Source organism: Poecilia formosa, unplaced genomic scaffold (assembly GCF_000485575.1).
Source record: "Poecilia formosa unplaced genomic scaffold, Poecilia_formosa-5.1.2 Scaffold687, whole genome shotgun sequence".
In the NCBI taxonomy this organism is placed as follows: domain Eukaryota; kingdom Metazoa; phylum Chordata; class Actinopteri; order Cyprinodontiformes; family Poeciliidae; genus Poecilia; species Poecilia formosa.
In genome coordinates, this window is record NW_006800626.1 from 6636 (window position 1) to 26156 (window position 19521).

The following is a 19521-nucleotide window of genomic DNA, read 5'->3' on the forward strand; positions in this document are numbered from 1 at the left end:
TTTGTTATTCTCCCTATTTACCATTTACGTGAAAACCTCCACTTCCCATGGGCTCACCACCTGTGGCAGGGGCCAAAGGGGTCAGGTGCAGTAGTGGGTGGGTGGCAGCCAAGGGCAGGGACCTTGGCAATCTGATCCTCAGCTACAGAAGCTGGCTCTAGAGTTGTGGAATGCCCCCTTCTGGACGGATAGGAGCCTGAGCTGGTGTGTGAGATTGAGAGGTTCCAGGTAGAAATAGTCGGTCTCACCTCAATGCATGGCTCTGGTTCTGGAATCAGTCTCCTTGAGAGGAGTTGGACACTCTTCCACTCTGGAGTTGCCCATGGAGAAGCTCTTCTGTGCTCATCACAGACTGTCCATAACAAACACCATGTTCAAGCATGAGGGTGTCCATATGTGCTCTTGGTAACAGGACACCCTGGGCCACTATTCAGTGATCAACTTTGTCATCTCGTCGGATCTGTGACCTCCTGTTTTGGACACTCGGGTGAAGAGAGGTGTGGAGCTGTCCTCTCAGGCCCAAATGTGTTATGGGCCTGCCAGCTCCCATCTGGGAACATCTGGCAGAGCCTCTCAAGAGACGGAGCTTTAACTCCCACCTCCAGGAGAACTTTGAACACGTTCCTGGGGAGGTGGGGAACATCGAATCTGAGTCAACTATGTTCCATGCCTCCAATGTCAAGGAGGCTTATCAGAGATGTGGCCGCAGAGTTGTCTTTGCCTGTCATGGCAGCAACTCTCAAACCCGTTGGTGGACACCATGGGTGAGGGATGCTGTCAGTCTGAAGAACTCTAGAAGCAGCTGATGGGTACAAGCAGTTCAAGCAGCATGTGGCTCGGGTGGTTGCTGAGGCAAAAACTCGGGCATAGGAGGAGTTTGGAGAAAGACTTCTGCACAACTTTGAGGCGATTCTGGTCCACTGTCCAGCATCTCAGGAGGGGGAAGCAGTATGCCAAGTATAGTGGGGATGGTGTGCTGCTGACCTCGACTCTGGACGTTGTGAGCCGAATACTTCGAAGACCTCCTCAATACCACCAACATGCCTTCCATTGAGGAAGTGGAGCCTGGGGACTATGGGTGTTGAGGTTCCTGAGGTGATCAAAGAGCTCCTCAGTGGCAAGGCCCCAGGGATGGATTCGACTTGATTCAATTCAATTCAATTCAAAAATACTTCATTAATTCATAAGATGATTTAAGATGATTGTTCCCACACCATGAGACAAAGCGGTCCACCAGATCTCTGTACTCAGCCTCTTCTCCATTTCTGATACACCCAACAGCAGAATCATCTGACTATTTCTGTAGAAGACAGAAGTCAGACTTATGATGGAAGTCTGAAGTGTAGAGAGTTAAAAGAAATGGAGAGAGTACAGGACCCTGTGGTGCTTCTGTGCTGCTGACCACCTGGTTAGACGCACAGTTCTTCGTCTCACAAGCCATGATCTCTTTGTAAGGGAGTCATAGATCCAGGTGATTGTTGAGGCCTCCACCTGTGTCTTCTGGAGTTTCTCACAGAACAAATCAGGCTAAACTGTCTTAAATATTCTGGAGAAATCAAAGAACATGATCCTCACAGTGCTGCCTGCTTTGTCCAGATGACAGTGAGTTTGTTGAAGCAGGTGTATGATGGAATCATCAACTCCAACTCCAGGGTAGTAAGCAAACTGCAGGGGGCTTTGATATAAGCTTATCTGGGTGGGTCAACAGGAGTCATTCCAGGACCTTCATGATGCAGAGTTTCTCAAGGGTCTTGATGTTGTTAGGGCTGTGTTGGTTGGCTCGACTCTGCAATATTGCATGGACATTGGAGGTATTTCTCCTGGATTGGAAGACAGGGGTGCTGGTCCCCCTATTCAAAAAGGAGGACTGCAGAGTGCGTTCCAATTACAGAGGGGTCACACTCATAATCCTCCCTGGTAAGGTCTACTCAGAGGTCCTGGAGAGCAGGGTCCATTGGATAGTTGAACCTCAGATTCAGGAAGAGCATTGTAGTTTTCATCCTGGTCGTGGAACGCTGGACCAGCTCTACACCCTCAGATGGGTTCTGGAGGGTGCGTGGGACTTCGCTGAACCAGTCTACATGTGTTTTGTGGACTTGGAGAAGGCTTTTGACTATGTCCCTCGAGGAGCCCTGTGGGCCATTCTCCAGGCCTTTGATACTGGCTGTTAGGTTCCTGTATGACAGGTGTCAGATTTTGTCACGGGGAGAGGACTCTGTATGTACGTGAATGAAGGTTGGTGTACGAACTGTGGACTGGTTAAAAGCTGCTGCTTTGAGGTGATAGAACTCATGACAGTAAAATGTCAGCTGTACTATCTGAATCGGGAGTTTACTGCGGTGTTTGTCACCATTGTTTACATCCCACCGGATGCTAATGGCAGCGAAGCATCGAAGGAGCTGCATGACACCATTAGCTCACTGCAGATGAAGCACCCGGAGGCATTTTACGTGGTTGCAGGGGACTTTAACCACGTGAAACTGATGGACACTCTGCCCAGTTTTTACCAGCACGTCACCTTTCCCACACGCAGAGACAACACTCTGGACTGTATGTACACAAACATTCACGGTGCGTACAGAGCCCTTCCTCGTCCCCATCTTGGCCTCTCCAACCACATCTCCATCCTGCTGGCGCCAGCGCTGATGAGACAGATCAGACCAATAAAGAAGACAGTCACTGTGTGGCCCAGACATGCAGCCTGTTTGCTCAAGGACTGTTTTCAGTGCACAGATTGACAGGTCTTCGGAGAGGCAGCTACTTATGAGGGAGAGGTGGACCTGGAGGAATACACCTCCTCTGTTCTTGGCTTCATCTCCAAGTGTGCTGATGATGTCATCACCACCACGACAGTAACCTGTTACCCGAACCAGAAACCCTGGCTGAATGCTGAGGTGAGAGCTCTGCTGAGAGCTTGAGTCGCTGCGTTCAGGACAGGCGAGGCATCAGCACTCCGAGAAGCGAGGAAAGAACTGGCTTGCAGGCATTGTGAGGGCCAAAGCCGCATACGCCCAGAAAATTCAAGGTCATTTCACCACCAACGACCTCCAGTGCATGTGGAAGGGCATCAAGTGCATCACTAACCACAACATCAGGGGTTAGGGTTACACTGGGGACCTGGATTGTGGACCTCCTGACCAACAGACCTCAGACTGTCAGGATCCACAACACCGTCTCCTCCTCCATCACCCTCAGCATTGGCTCGCCGCAGGGCTGCGTGCTGAGCCCCCTCCTCATCACTCTGCTGATGTATGACTGCTCGGCAAGACACCCCCCCTGTCATATAGTGAAGTTTGCTGACAACACAGCAGTAGTGGGACGCATCATGAACAGTGATGAGTCCAACTACAGAGAAGAGGTGGAACACCTGGTGAGATAGGGTGAGAAGCTCAGTTATCTGGGAGGGACTCAAAGTAGAGCTGCTGCTCCTTCATGTAGAGAGGAGCCAGTTGGGGTGGCTTGGGCATCTGGTTAGGATGCCTCTCTGGTAAGATATTCCGGGCACGTCCCATCGGGTCCGGAGGAGACCCAGGACACACTGGAGAGACTATGTTTCTCGGCTGGGCTGGGGTTCCCCTGGAACTCCCCCCGGAAGCCAACTCCTCCGGGGGGAGTTGGAAAGGTAGAAGCTCGGAAGCTTGTAAGCTGCAGAACGACCCCTCACCTTTCAGTTTGAAAAACACATAAAATTATGCTTGCAGTAGGTTGAATTTTGTAGTTGTGAAGTGCCAAACATGTGGCCAGGGATGTAAATAATTTTGCATAGCACTGTACACAATCACACACAACGAATATTTATATTAGTAAAAATGCTTTGCGAGTTTTTAAATTTATGATTTCTGTAATTTAGGGTGCATTCAGACCAACCCAGGATTAGAGTCCTGGGTTAGTTTTTAATCCATTTGTCTAGAAAGTCCGATTTTTTGGGGAGGTCAGAATGCAAATTTGAATTCCAAAATGGACCTAAAAACCGAACTCTGATCCGCCTAAAAACCTCGGTCTCGGTCCGGTTGAAGTGAACTCTAAAACGGTAGAAAACCTGTCTGAATGCAAACTGACTAGAAACCATTCCAAAAGCAATACTTACACTAATTTTAAAGTAATTATGAAATGTTAAATAAATTTAGGTCAACTATTCAAAAGAGTTCAAATACTTTCTATTTGAAGAAACATTCAGGCGGAGGCCACATTCAACCTTTCTGTTCAATATTATTTGTATTGTTGGATGTTGGATAGTTGATTTATTTATTTTTGATTATACGTGTAATGCCATGTTCTTGAGCAACAACAGTAATGACGTTATTTATATCTTGTATCTGTACACGTTGGACATCACTTCTGTGAAGGTGGATGTAGTCCTGCTAAGTGCACGCCGCCTCATATGAAACCACATCTGCCCCCAGGTTTGAGAAATAATATTCCTCGTGGTCTTCATCTTCTGGTCTTCCCGAGTCCATCGTTGAAAGTTGTTTGTTTAGTACATGCGCCACAGACAAAATAGAAATCCTAAAACTACTAAAACTCCACGCAGCTCCATTTTTGTTTACAGAAAAGAACTTGCGCTCTGTGTTTTCTTCAGAGATTTTGTGTCGATTCATTCAGTAGTTCTTGGTGCAGCGCCACCACAGGAGATGGGGGGGAACAGGTTTTTCAGTTAGTTTGGGTCGTTTGACACAATGTAGTGTGAATGCGAATTAGAGTTCTGAAAATGTAACAAATGTTGCAATTTTAGTCCCCAATCGAACCGAGTCTAGTGGACTACCCGGTCTGAATGCATCCTTAGTCACCTCATTTATCAAGGAATGTTGCAAAATAGATTCCATTTACAGACTCAGATGTTCTTAAAAAGCAATTGTGTTCAGGCGAATTTAATAAGGGAATCATTTTATGTCTATACTGCTATATTGTTTTATGTGGTAGTTAGTGATTAAAAACACCTTGCCTAAAATCGTCTATTTTATCATAATCAAAATCAAGTAAATGAAGACAAGTCATCAAATTATTCAATAAAGATGACATTTAAAGAAAAAGAGAATTATTATCAGAATTGTTAACAGTGATACAAGCCCTGTACTTAATTGGTATCATATTGATGCTGAAATGTATAGCAAACCCCAACTTTATATACCACACTGCGAAATGAAAAAAAAAAGATGAATGGAACTTGTTGCTCCACTAAGAGTCTTAACAGAGCAGTGCTATCTAAAATCAGGCTGATTCAGCCTTCACTTGAACTGTTTGACATGTAAATAGAACTTTCCTGTCACTTACTGCGACACACTGCAGTGTGTGTTCGACTTGATAAGCTGCTCTTTCCATCATCAGTCTTGGGTGTGTATTGACCCCACATGCTGAAAACTGCAAAGAGTATAAACAACCCCTGATTTACTCAATGAAGCAACACTTTGGGATATGACAACACACACCTGTCAGTGTTGCACCTATCAGTTGGAATTTACAGTGTGCTAATATGTTTACTTCTAAACAAAGAGCTATTGTGAGGTTGTGATAAAAGTGCATCCCAGGGTTCATATCCAACAACTGGAACTGTTGAAGGAGGGGGAATTCAGAGAGGTGTTGATCTTCTTGTTTAAAAATTAACAAGTTCAAAAAAGGCTTTGCGTCTAGACTCAAAGGACATAGCTTCATAAATCTGATAATGAACTTCAAAGGAGTGTCATAAATTTGTGTCCATAAGCCGTGTGTGCTTTCTTATCATTACCTTTTTACAGTGTATGCTTCAAAGAAACCTACTGTACAACAGCTACAATAAACACTTCTAGTCTTAAAAGGATCCACAACTAGTTGAACATGTTGGCCTAAATATGTTGCAATTTTCTTATTACCTAAAATATTGCTGCTTGTGACATGCCAAAACTCATAATTACTTCAAAAATGTTTATCTTTTGTTATTTTTCACCCATGGAGTTCACCATTTTTTCACCGATGGGTTGATGACGTCATTATGTCCGTTCTGTACCGGAGTCTACAGAGTAAACACAGGAAGGCTAACTTTTCCAGAGTAGTTGTTAATCATGTTTGGTTTGACTGGCGTCATTTAGATAATGCCACACTGTGTCACTATTGGCTGTGATAAAAAAAAATAAAAAATTGGCGAATCTGGATAATTTCCCAAATGAAAGAAAGGAGAGCGCAGTGCGAAAGCCGGAGTGGAACACAAAGAAGGACCTGATCTGGACCCTGGACATTTCTCCAGAACACTTGAGTCATTTATACCAGTGGAACTAACGAAGACTCTAACAGGTGATTGTTACCTTAACGAGCTAAAGATAAATGCCGTGCTGAGACAGGCAGAGCCAGTGTTCTGACTATCAGTGCTACCTTGTCAGATTTTCCTACCATAGCACGGATAGATAACTAAGTCTATCTGTCAGTGTTACGCATCCAAAACTGCTACTGTCATGCTTACAAATAGAAAACTAACATTAATAACATTATTTGAGTGTCGGGACTGAAGTGGAAGCTTAGAAGTTATGCTTAGCTTAGCATTTGAACAATTTATATACACGATGAAACCACAAGAAGATCACTTCCTTCATCTGAATATCCTAACCGTTTAAACCGTGTAGATGTACACTAATCCTTTTACTAGAATATCCTACCTTATAAAAATATTTTAAACACATAGGTGTTTGTAATAATAAAACTGTTGGAAACTGGAGTCTTGGCCTTGTGGGGTGTTTCTGCTGTTTCTCCACCAGAAGGGGCCAGGAGGTTTCTGCCGGAGGGCACAAACTGACATAGCTGAAGCACTCAGGAGAACCATAGCTGAACAACACACTTTCATTCAATCCCATGAATCAACATTAAGAATTCTGGGTAACCAACAAAAAGAAACTAACCAGCGTTTGGATAAATTGGCTAACCTCTTCCAAAGGACCCTTCAAAAGGCTCCTGCTCCTGCTCCTGATCCCGTTCCAGCTCCTCCAGTCCACTCTGTATGTTTGGAAGTCCATGCACCAAACCCAGAAAAATACTCAGGTGAAGTAAATCGCTGTGGTGAATTCCTCTTACAATGCACCCTTGCCTTCAACCACTCACCTCAATGTTTCTCTTATGATAGTGCTAAGATTTCATTTATAATTTCACGCCTGACAGGTAGGGCTCTTGACTGGGCTGAGGCCAGATCTAAAGATCTGTCAGATTTTGGCTGCACCTTTAATGAATTCCTCACTGAATTCAAGCAGACATTCAGCCAAGACTCAGACAAGACATCTAATTCAAGAAACCTTTTGACAATAAAACAGGGACAGAGATCGGTAGCAGATTTTGCAGCAGATTTAAGAATTAAAGCGGCGGCATCCAGGTGGAATGATCTGCTTTAAAGAGCATGTTTTTCCACACCCTTAATGATTCACTTAAAGATGAATTAGTAACTCAAGATGAACCCAGCACACTGAACGAACTCGTCTCAGTTGTTATTTGCTTGGATAATCGAATTAGAGAGATAAATAAAGACAAAACAAGAAGGAGTTCATCTCTCTCCTGGTCCATCTCCTTCTCAGTTGAGAAGGAGATGGACCAGCCCTTCCCTTCACAGACTCAGTCAGATTCCGAACTATGCAGATTGGTCGTACCCGGTTGCCACCTGAGAAGCGACAGAAAAGAATGAATTCTCACTTGTGCCTGTATTGTAGATCCCTTGGCCACTTTATCGCTACTTGTCCTGTTCGGCCAAAAACCCTGCCCGGCTATTAGAAACAAGGAGGCTGGTGGGCCTGTTGAGAAAAGACAAGACTTCTCCTCCCTGCAACACTATGTGTTAACAACAGTTTCCTCAGTCTGTCTGTGTTGATCAATTCGGGGTGTGAACATAGTCTCATTGATTTGGCCGTTGTACAGCAGATGTCACTAGAAACTATTTAACTCCCGACTCCTCTCCACATAACCACTTTGGACGGTAAATTTTTGCCTCAAATCACTCACATGACTAAACCATTACAGTTGCTCATTTCCAGCAATCATCGAGAACTCATCTCATTCTACATTTTCCCCACAGTTAATTCTTCCTTAGTTCAAGGTTTCGAGTGGTTACAAAAACATAATCCCCATGTCAAATGCTCTGAGCTGCACACTGACTCCTGGTCACATGAATGTCATTCTTCTTGTCTCCGCTCCGCAGTTCCCCCAAGTCCACCACCGGCCGTTCAACAGGAGGCTGATCCACCTGATTTAACTGTATTCCCCCCGATTATCATGATCTGGCTCCCGCCTTCAGCAAATTTAAGGCCCTCTCACTTCCACTCCATCGCCCTTACGACTGCGCAATCAACCTTCTGCCTGGCGCTCCATTACCTTCAAGTCACTTGTATAACATTTCACGACCTGAACGTGAGGCAATAGAAGGATACATCAAGGATTCTCTGGCAGCTGGCATCATCCGTCCTTCCTCTTCTCCCTTGGGGGCAGGGTTCTTTTTTGTGGGGAAGAAAGATGGTTCCCTCAGACCTTGTTTGATTATAAAGGTCTAAATCAAATAACCATTAAGAATAAATAACCCTTACCTCTTCTTTCTTCAGCATTAAAACCTGTTAGTGGTGCAACTGTTTTTTCCAAGCTTGACTTACGCAACACTTACCACCTGCTCCGCATCCGCCAGGGGGATCAAAACTCCCATAGGTCACTTGGAATACCTGGTCATGCCGTTCGGTCTCTCCAACACCCCAGCAATTTTTCAAGCCCTGGTTAATGATGTCCTCTGAGACTTCTTAAAAGTTTTCCTGTTCATTATTTGAATGATATTCTCATCTATTCAAAAAATATCAGAACACAAGAAACACGTCCATCTGGTTCTACAACGCCTCCTTGAAAACAAACCCTACATAAAAGCCAAGAAATGCTAGTTCCATCAGTCATCATCTGTAACTTTCCTGGGTTTCATCCTTGAGGACGGACAGGTAAGGCCTACTTCAGAAAAGATACACACAGTATTGGATTGGCCGGTTCCACAGACACGCAAGCAATTGCAAAGATTTCTGGGGTTCACCAATTCTTACCGACGCTTTATACGCAACTACAGCCAAACAGCACTGCCTCTCACATCCCTGACATCCACCAAGACTCCCTTCAAGTGGTCAGCTGAAGCTGATGCGGCATTTCTCCGTCTCAAGTCTCTTTTTGCACATGCTCCGGTTCTCATCCAACCTGACCCCAACAAACAGTTTATTGTTGAAGTGGACGCTTCAGAAACGGGGGTTGGAGCAGTGTTATCTCAAATTTCTGAATCGGATAATAAAACTCACCCATGTGCCTTTTTCTCCCGTAGATTGTCGTTTGCAGAACGAAACTATGATATTGGCAATTGTGAACTGTGGGCTATAAAGCTGGCCTTGGAGGAGTGGCAGCATTGGTTGAAGGGCGCTGAACATCCGGTGCTGGTCTGGACAGATCATAAAAACCTGTCATATCTCCAGTCCGCCAAGAGACTTAACCCCCGTCAATCCCACTGGTCATTGTTTTTCTCTTGGTTTAGCCTCTCCATTTCCTATTGCCCCGGAACCAGAAACATCAAGCCTGATGTGCTTTCCAGAGTGTTCTCACCAGATGAATCCGAGAAAACCCCGGCCACCATCCTTCCCCCCAGCTGTACTGTAGCTGCACTAACCTGGGAAATCGAGGACATCATTCACCAAGCTCAGCAGTCAGAACCCGACCCCGGAAACGGACCAACCAACCTCCCTCCGTCTGAGCCTGTCTCATCCATTGGATTCACACCGCCAAGTTCTCTGCTCATCCTGGTACAAGTTGCATCATAGCCTTAATCAGTCGTCATTTCTGGTGGCCTTCTCTTCACAGGGATGTAAAAGAATACGTACTCGTCTGTCCTACCTGTGTTCGTAACAAATCATCTCATCAATCCCCGGCTGGTCTTCTTCAACCACAATCCATACCAAAGCATCCCTGGTCACATATCGCTAACGACTTCGGGACTTACCGTCTCAAGAGGTATGACCACTATTTTCACAATCATTGACCGTTTTTCCAAAACCTGCCATCTGATCCCTCTTGGGAAACTCCCCACAGCCTTTTAACAGCATCACTACTCATCAAACATGTTTTCCACTTACATGGAATCCCTCAAGAAATCCTTTCTGACCGAGGTCCTCAGTTCACGTCACAGGTTTGGAGACATTTCTGTTCAACACTAGAAGCAAAGGTGACATTAATTTCTGGTTATCACCCTCAGTCAAACGGCCAAACAGAAAGGATGAATCAAGAACTCTTTAGGTTACCAACCTCCACTATTGCCATCTGACGAAAGAGAAATCACAGTCACTTCAGTCCAACATCACATTCGCCCTTGCAGAAACATCTCGAATAGGACCATCTCTGCACCCAACTGAACTGCTGAACAAAACAAACGCTGTGCTGATCGGAAGAGAACACGCGCTCCACAATACACTCCTGGACAAAAGGTTTGGCTTTCTGCTTGAGATATCCCTTTGAAATCCATGTCAAGGAAACTTTCTCCAAGGTTCATCGGCCCTTATGGAATATAATCAGTTATCAATCCATCTGCAGTCCGACTCCACCTTCCGTCTTCTCTCTGCATCCATCCCACATTCCATGTCTCCCAAATAAAACCAATCCATACCAGAACAGACCTTGTAGCACATTTTCAGCAACAAGGCAATTCAAAGTGCTTTACACGAATTAAAAGGAAATATAAACAAAATAACAAACCAAAGGAAAAAGAGAAAATGACACATTAGGGTAAATGGCAACATTCAGACAAAACAAAGACATGAGTGAAGGCAGTGACATCTCAGGGCCATGAAACCACGTTGCTGAGCCTCCTGGCAAAGTCCGATAGAGGTGTTGTTTATTGAGGAATGATGTCCTTGGAAGCACTCAGCTCCACAGCTCCATGGATACAGGAGGGGGTGAGGAGGGAAGAGCGTTGTGTTTACATATCTTCAAGGAGATTAGAAATATGCAGCTCTTCCAAGGTGACACAGGGAAAGCCAATTCAGATACAAAATGTCTTAGGTCGAGAAGATTATAAATTTCAATCTTCCCTAAAGTCTCTCCAATACATCTCAGTTCCCAATCATCCAAATTAGTTTGGTCGTTCCACTGAATCGAACTAGCAACTTCTCCAAGATGGATTCCATCCCGTTAGTGAGTTTTAGAGTCCTCAGCTGGGCTGTGAGTCTCAGCAAGACTCACATCCAACTTGCGTCTCTGTCCACACCAACAGTCTGAGTGTTTGCTAGTTTGGCCAAGTCCATCACAAATTTGTTGATAAACCAGGAATCCAAAAGCTCCAAACAGCAGAAATCCTGTTATCCTGCCGGGTGTGTCCCCGCAGGACAAGAGGGCTCTCCTGTGCCCAGACTTCTCGTCAAGAATTTGATCAATTGCATTGAGAGACCGCTTGACCAGATCCATAATTTGTAGATTTGAAGGATGTGCAAAGAAAGGCTCCAAAAATATAGAAAAAGACGGGACAAAAACAGAGCAAGCAGGGCAGGCATGCCACAATGTGTCCACCAAACTGCGCAGGTCACTTTGCACCTGAAATGATAGGATATGCTTAATATACCCTAATATTACACGGCTATTACAGCTTCAATCTCAAATAATATTGCTACCAATATCTTTTTAGCAAGGTTTAGTAACAAAAAAAAGAGTGTAATTAAACTAAAATATCTTAAAATATAGGGACAAAATGGCCCACAAAAAAACGTATTTTTTCCTGATTAACCGCCAAATAACTTGTTTACAGTAGTGATGACATTACAGACGGCAAACTAACGTCATTTATAAATATATTTACAAGCTGCCTGTCACGTAAACTAAAAACATTAAGTAACACAGCAGCTTAATGAAAGCCAGGTGTAAAATAAAATAAAGTTTACCGTAATCTTCAATGAAATAAAATACATGAAACGAAACGTCCACAGGCAGGACGTATTTATAAGAAATCTGCTGAGTAAGCAGTACATGATGTAACATTGATGTGCGCATGTGCATTACCACAAGGTAGGATAGATTTATGGGTAGCACAGATCAACATTATTCCGATTTTGTGCGAAATTCTGTTCCCCTGTGTCGGGAGCGCGCATTGCAGCCAGAGAGGTGGATCCGGCAGATCTGACCATTTTCACGGAGCTTCTGATAGATTTCTCAGTAAAAACAACTCATATTATCATATCAAGGTTGTAACGTTCATTTTAATTGGTAGCTGTTGTTTTAAAAAGAAGCAATAACAAAATTGTAAAATAAATAAATAAACGAGGTCTTGTGTAGAGATCTTCTTGCGCTGTTTTGTGTTATTTAAAATCCCAAGAGAATTGGTCTTTTTCCAACTTTTGACACTTAAGTCTGACAAATAAAAGTCAGTCACCAAACACAGGTTTCCAAAGCATAGTGCATATTTAGAATGTTTCATTGCTGATATAAGAGGATGGAAACTGGATGATGGCAGGACACCAAAAATGAAGACTTCCTGAAAAGAAGAGAGTGTAGACTTTCTGGTAAATGTCATTCTAATGTAAAATATGAGAGATTACTGGATTAAGGAAATTTCTAGTATACTACATGCTATCACACATAATCTTTGAGAATTTGGAAACAGTTGTTCTTTATTTCCCAAAGTTATGGGGGGAGGAGAGGAGAGAATGGATATTTCAGCTGCCTGAAATAATCTGTGCCCCCTCCATAAAATGGAAACAAATTAATTTAAACAGAATTTTGCACAAGACCAGACGCTCTTTGAGATGCTAACAGGAGCTATACTGCCTGCGGTATTGACGTCACCGATCGACCAGGTCCATGGAGGTCCGGTGTCGGTGGTAATTAAGTCCAGTGTGGCTGTTACCACCGCACCGAACTCTACACAGCACAACTGATGCTGAACCAGAGACAGTGCTACAGATGCTGGGAGAAAAGTCAAAGACAAGCAGCGCTATTGGAGCTATTACTGCTGGAAATGCTAATGGAGCTATTACTGCTAGAAATGCTAATGGAGCTATTACTACTGGAAATGCTAATGAAGCTAGAACACCGGTTCTGTGAAACCACTACCAACACTGAACGAAGTTCAGGCCCTGTTACCTAACTGGACACAGAGCTAGAGAAGTACTTACCGGATCACACAGTCCGACCAGAGGTACATGTCATTCATTGTTTCATTATGAAGCTGAAGGCAGCAGCAAAACACCAGCTGCTACAGCCAACTCTTCCTCTTCTTCTGTTTGCTCCTCCTCATCTTCATCACCTCTTGTTATTTCTACATTCCAATTGATTTCAATGTGCCTGTGTTCTGTCAGATCGTCATACGCTGTCAGAATAGCATACATGCAGTGAGTACCATGTGTGGGGCATGCGCATTAAAAGGTCTGACCTTTAGAGGAGCTGTCAGTACAGCATACACCACAAGTTACGACGAAAATATGTCAGTAAAATATTTTAAATACACTTTGAAACCATGACAATGCATCATAACTACACCAGGTATGATAACTATAGTTACCATGATAACTATAGTTATAGCTGCAGCTGCAGTCAGCTACAACACACGCAGCGTCTAAAACTGGCCTCATCAACTTGTTTGCTTGATGATGATCTGACCAGCTAATTGCTAAGTGGGGATGTCATACAGTTGTTAATAACAAAGTGTATGATGATCTAACTTCTACGTCATGATGTTATGTTGGTGATTAAATAAAATCATATGGTAATGACAGCGTATACTTGTCTGACAGATACAGCTGTCAGTTCGTACTAAGCGTATGTTGATCTGACAAAACAACAGTTCAAATTATAAAGGCTTAATAAGGTACTCATCACTGTTTTGGCTGGAGGAGTCAGGCAGTTGGACCATTGCACGTCATTTACCCAGAATGCATTGCAGCGTGAACAACATGGTGACATTACTGTGAAAATATTTTATTAAAATTTATAAAAACTACATAACCTACGGTACTATTACTCTATTGTTTTTACATCTAAGAAAATATTTACCAAATAAGATCTATTTTTATAACTAATTGTGGTTCCCTTTAAAGACCATTGTAGTAGTGAATGTTAATATTTGTCAATTGTATTGCTTTGTGTCTCAATATGACCACCTGCTTTATGATGTATTTTTTGTTTGGTGAAAATATGAAGCACTTTATTGTTTCAAAAAACATTTTAAACTTGTATAAAATACAAATTATAATATTGTAATATTTCATGTAGTTTTATTTAAATTTATTACTGGCCAAAAATAGTGAAAACAGTTCAGAGTAGTTAACTATTTGGTTTTGATCAGAGTAGCCTGGCGGTCCACCAGGCTTTACTTGCTCCCCTTCACCAGTGTTGCTAGTTTTTATTATTTAAATCGTTTAAAATAGTTTCTTAATACATCAGTAACCCCCAAACTGCATGTGTCTTTGTTGCGTTCAACATTTTGCCAGCAAAGCAGGATCATTCCTGGAACTGGTTTAGAACTTTCTCCCAGAGAGGACTTGAATCTTGCCTGGGGTCTGTCTGAGTCAGATTTACTTGTTTTTATTAAGCGTGGCTTGACGCCAAGCACCACAGCCTTCTCCTACAATCCCAAAACATCTTATTGGCATAAAAAAAAATGAAGTCGATGATGTAAATCCAGTTCTAAGGAAGGCGTTGGAGAGATGTCATTTTAACACCCACGTTATTTGGAGGTTTTGTCTCAGCATATCCTGTGGCCTTGGCTGACCTCTAGATTTAAGCTAACACTGAAAATCCATACTTGTGTTTATTTTGTAAGACTGTACTTGTCTGCATTTGCTGTTTTCAGCCTTTTTGCAATTGGTTCTATTTAAAGATCCTACTTTTCCAATAAATCAATAAAACTGGGGTGCCTGCTCCAGAAATCCTTTCTGCAGAGCAAAGTTGCCCTAGCAGGTGTTAGCAACCAGCTTCCTCGTATGCTGTTTACCTTGTTAAAGAACATGAAGCAGGCCCAGCAGTTTTCTGAGGAACTGCAACATTTGTAAGGTCCTTACAGCACCCTACAGACCTGTGATAGACTGTGTGTCCATGTAGCCATCTCAGGGTGCTCCACCAGCTGTAATATGTCAGACAACAAGGCCCCATAGTGAGGGAACTTGTTCCAGGCTTCTACCGTTTCTGTAAACTAGCTGAAGTGCTGAAAGATACCACAGTCTGCTTCAAGGTGTGAAAAGACTGAACTGCCATTAACATCATGTACCTTACATAGAATCGCTTTCTGTTTTGTTTCCTTCTTTGTGATTTCTATTCTCTGTCTACATCATATTCATATAAAATATCTACTTGTTTGCACACTTGAGTGACATCTCAAAAGTGCATCTGTGATGCAACATGATGACGTTGTCTGACTCACAAGTTGATATGCAGTGATGTTGGCACAAGCAGGGGCCAACATTGGATTCTTCATAGAATCAAGAAGATTATGGACAACCCTGACCATCCTCTTCATGAGACTATCTTGGGAAGGCAGAAAATCTTTAGTCAGAGGCTTCTTCAGAGTCAGTGCAGTACAGACAGCTGCAAGAGATCTTTGAAGATGGTGACAGCCATCACCATCTTCAATAACTCTTTGAAGAATCTAAATTAATTAGCTACAACAATCCTTTTGGAATTAATGCAGTATTTTTGAATTTCAATTCGAACCCCAAACTGTTACCCCAGAATTGATAGCATTCAATTATACAAAATGTTTTAGTATGCAGAAGCAGCAGGGACGACTGGTGTAAGTGGTTTAGTAGGGCTAAGCCCTCCCTGATATTTACAAAAAGTTGTTAAAACAACTTAAAAATAACAACTTAAAAATTAAAGCTACAAGAAGCCTCGAACAGCCGTCGCAGCTCAGCGCTGCTCCAGCCTCGTGGTGACCGCAGACGATCTCACGCAGTTCCCGCACTTGTCCGCTAGGCGATATACACTGATGTGATCAGCAGCGCTCCCTGATGATGCACCAAAAATCTGGTGCAGATCAGCACCAGGTGAGGTGAGGAGCTATCTGACTGCCAGCTGTGAATCCAGGAACTTGTCAATGATTCTTCAGCAAAGGCGGAGAGGAACTCGGGCAACCAGTGGGTAAGATGCACAGCGTCACAAGGGGGAAACCAGAAAGCCAGGAACTCGGGCTACTCTTTGGGTAAAATCCAAGATGCCACAAGGAAACACCTGAGAGAGAGGCGACAAGAAAATATTACTTGAAATAATCTCAGAGAATCTTCAAAGAGCAGACTCAGAGGGGCGCAGAGTACCATAACTGAAAAACACTCAGGCGTCGTAGTGCTGGCAGTCCATTCCTCATATACTCCCAGGTGATGAGGTGATTAATCATAGGTGTGCTGACACAGTCAGCAGGCACGCCCTTCAGGTAGTCCAGCCTCTATGTACCATCTAGTGGATGAAGAGGGAAGCAGCAGACAAACAGAAAATCCCCACAAAGAGCCAAAACCATGGTTCCCAGCATTAACTTTAATCAATCACACCAATTTGCTCATGAATAAATTAGATACTTTTGTAAACCAAACATTTTACAACTAGATATTAATAATATCAGAGTTTAACTTCCACTCAGTGGGGAAAGGTAGCGAGAATTTTTAAAACAATGTGCTGGGAGTCAGGCATTCTCTCCCAGTATAGCAAACCTGGAGTGCCAGACCAGTTGACAGCTGGCTGTTAATGTAGCGGGAGCAGATATGTCCAAATATGTTGTAACAATATTGCAATTAGGTGATGTATTGATGAACCAAGCAAATATCTGAGACGAGAAACATTGTAAAAAATCATATTGTGTCATTTAAAAAGTAATATAGCAAAATTTGGATTCGCAATGAATCATGGGATATGGTGCACTGTGAAGGATACACCGGACCCATTCTTTAAATCCACACCTGTCAAGTTTTGGACTTGAGAATACGGGAAATGTTGCTGTCCAGTGCTATTTTAAAACCGGGGGTGGACGATACTAACGTAAGAGCTGGGGGGCGAGTAACGTAACAGAGGCTGTTAGACTACCGTAAATGCCAGGAGGGAGAGAAGCTAACGTGAGAGCGGGAGGTGACATAACTAATGTGAAGGGGAGCACAATATGGGATATTTACGTAAAAAATATCCCATATTTTTTCCTCAGCAGGAAAGGGAGGTGAAATACAGTAGTTTCCCAGAAAAAAAACGGGAGCCTTGACAGGTATGTTCAAATCTGGTGAAAAGAAGGAGACATTTGAAGGAGTCTGCGAATTCAGACAGGCCTTGTTGCAGCGCTATGATGTAGTGGGCCTACAAATCCGGCCTTTGGAGGATGCAGCTGCTCGCTTACGAAACATTAGCTGTGTCCAAATTCAGGGTCTACCTCCTTCGAAGGATGTATTTGTAGGCCAATTATGTCATAGCGTGGCGATAAGGCCTGTACGAATTCAAAGACTCCTTCAAATGCGTCCTTCTTTTTTCCAGATCAAGTTGACTCAACTTGATTTTTGAATCAAGTTGAATTAAGACTCCCAACAAAAATGTAGGATGCTGAAACTGAATTAAGTGTGGTTCAACAAACAGTTAGCTTATGGTGTGAATAGGGTTGCCACCCGTCCCTTAAAATACGGAATCATCCCATAATTGGCTGTTAAATGTTGCGTACCAAATTGAACCTATATGTGACGCGATTTGTTTTATTTTTTTTTTACAGAAACACTCGAACATTTAACAGAACAAACCACGCGCCATTATCTTCCCCGATTTGCTCCTCCTTCGGCTGCCACCTTATCGTGGTGGAGGGGTTTGAGTGTCCCAATGATCCAAGGAGCTATGCTGACTGGGGTTTTATGCCCCTGGTAGGGTCACCCTACCAAGGCAGACAGATCCTACGTGAGAAACCAGACAAAGCGCAGCCCGAAGACCCCTTATGATGGAAAATATCTTTGGATCTGGCGTTCCCTTGCCCAGACGCGGGTCACCGGGGCCCGACTCTGGAGCCAGGCCTGGAGGTGGGGCACGATGGCGAGTGCCTGGTGGCCGGGCTTTTACCCACGGAGCCCAGCCGGGCTCAGCCAGAAGAAGAGACGTGGGTCCCCCTTCCAATGGGCTCACCACCTGTCGGACGGGCCAAAGGGGTTGGGTGCATTGTGTTACAGGCAGCAGCCAAGGGAGGGGACCCTGGCGGTCTGATCCTCGGCTGCAGAAGCTGGCTCTTGGGACGCGGAATGTCACCTCTCTGGTGGGGAAGGAACCGGAGCTAGTGTGCGAGGTTGAGAGGTTCCGGCTAGAAATAGTCAGCCTCACCTTGACGCATGGCTCTGGTTCGGGTACCAGTCTCCTTAAGAGGGGCTGGACGTACTTCCACTCTGGAGTTGCCCACGGTGAGAGGCACCGGGCAGGAGTGGGTATATTTGTTGCCCCCATCTTGGCGCCTGTACGTTGGGGTTTACCCCGGTGAACTAGAGGATAGCCTCCCCAGTCTACAGGTGGGGGGACAGGTTCTGACTGTTGTCTGTCCTTACGGGCTGAACAGCAGTTCAGATTACCCACCCTTCTTAGAGGGGGTACTGGAGAGTGCCCCTCCTGGGGACTCCCTTGTTCTTCTGGGGGACTTCAACGCTCACGTGGGCAATGACAGTGAGACCTGGAGGGGCATGGTTGGGAGGAACGCCCCCTCCAATCTGAACTCGAGTGGTGTTCTGTTGTTGGACATCTGTGCTCATCACGGAGTGTCCATCACGAACACCATGTTCAGGCATAAGGGTGTCCATATGTGCACTTGGCACCAGGACACCCTAGGCCATACTTCAATGATCGATTTTGTCATCATTTCATTGGATCTACGGCCGTATGTCTTGGACACTTGGGTGAAGAGAGGTGCGGAGCTGTCCACTGACCATTACCTGGTGGTGAGTTGGCTCCGGTGGTGGCAGGCCCAAACGGGTAGTGAGGGTCTGCTGGGAACGTCTGGCGGAGTCCCCTGTGAGACGGAGCATTAACTCCCATCTCCGGCAGAACTTTGAACACATTCCGGGAAAGGTGGGAGACATTGAGTCTGAGTGGACCATGTTCTGTGCCTCCATTGCAGAGGCGGCATATCGGAGCTGCGGACGCAAGGTTGTTGGTGCCTGTCCCGGCGGCAACCCTCGAACCCGTTGGTGGACACCTTTGGTGAGGGATGCTATCAAGCTGAAGAAGGAGTCCTATCGGGCTTTTTTGGCCTGTGGGACTCCAGAAGCAGCTGATGGGTACCGGCGGGCGAAGCGGCATGCGGCTCAGATGGTTGCTGAGGCAAAAACTCGGGCGTGGGAGGAGTTTGGAGAGGCCATGGAGAAAGACTTCCGCACAGCTTCAAGGCGATTCTGGTCCACCATCCGACGTCTCAGGAGGGAGAAGCAGTGCAGCACCAACACTGTTTATAGTGGGGATGGTGTGCTGCTGACCTGAACTCGGGATGTTGTGGGCCGGTGGGCAGAATACATTGAAAACCTCCTCAATCCCACCAACATGCCTTCTGTTGAGGAAGCTGAGCCTGGGGACTCTGGGTTGGGCTCTCCAATCTCT

The 19521-nt window shown here is 44.5% G+C and overlaps 1 long non-coding RNA gene across 1 annotated transcript in view; it reads right to left on the reverse strand.

Annotated features, from left to right (window-relative positions):
* Positions 1 to 11111: 11111 nt before the first annotated feature.
* The window catches only part of LOC107834609 (uncharacterized), an 18218-nt gene continuing 9808 nt past the window's right edge, over positions 11112 to 19521 (reverse strand). Inside the window, exon 3 of the long non-coding RNA XR_001660415.1 lies at positions 11112 to 11311. This is a non-coding gene — a long non-coding RNA (uncharacterized LOC107834609). The remainder of the gene's footprint in view (positions 11312 to 19521) is intronic.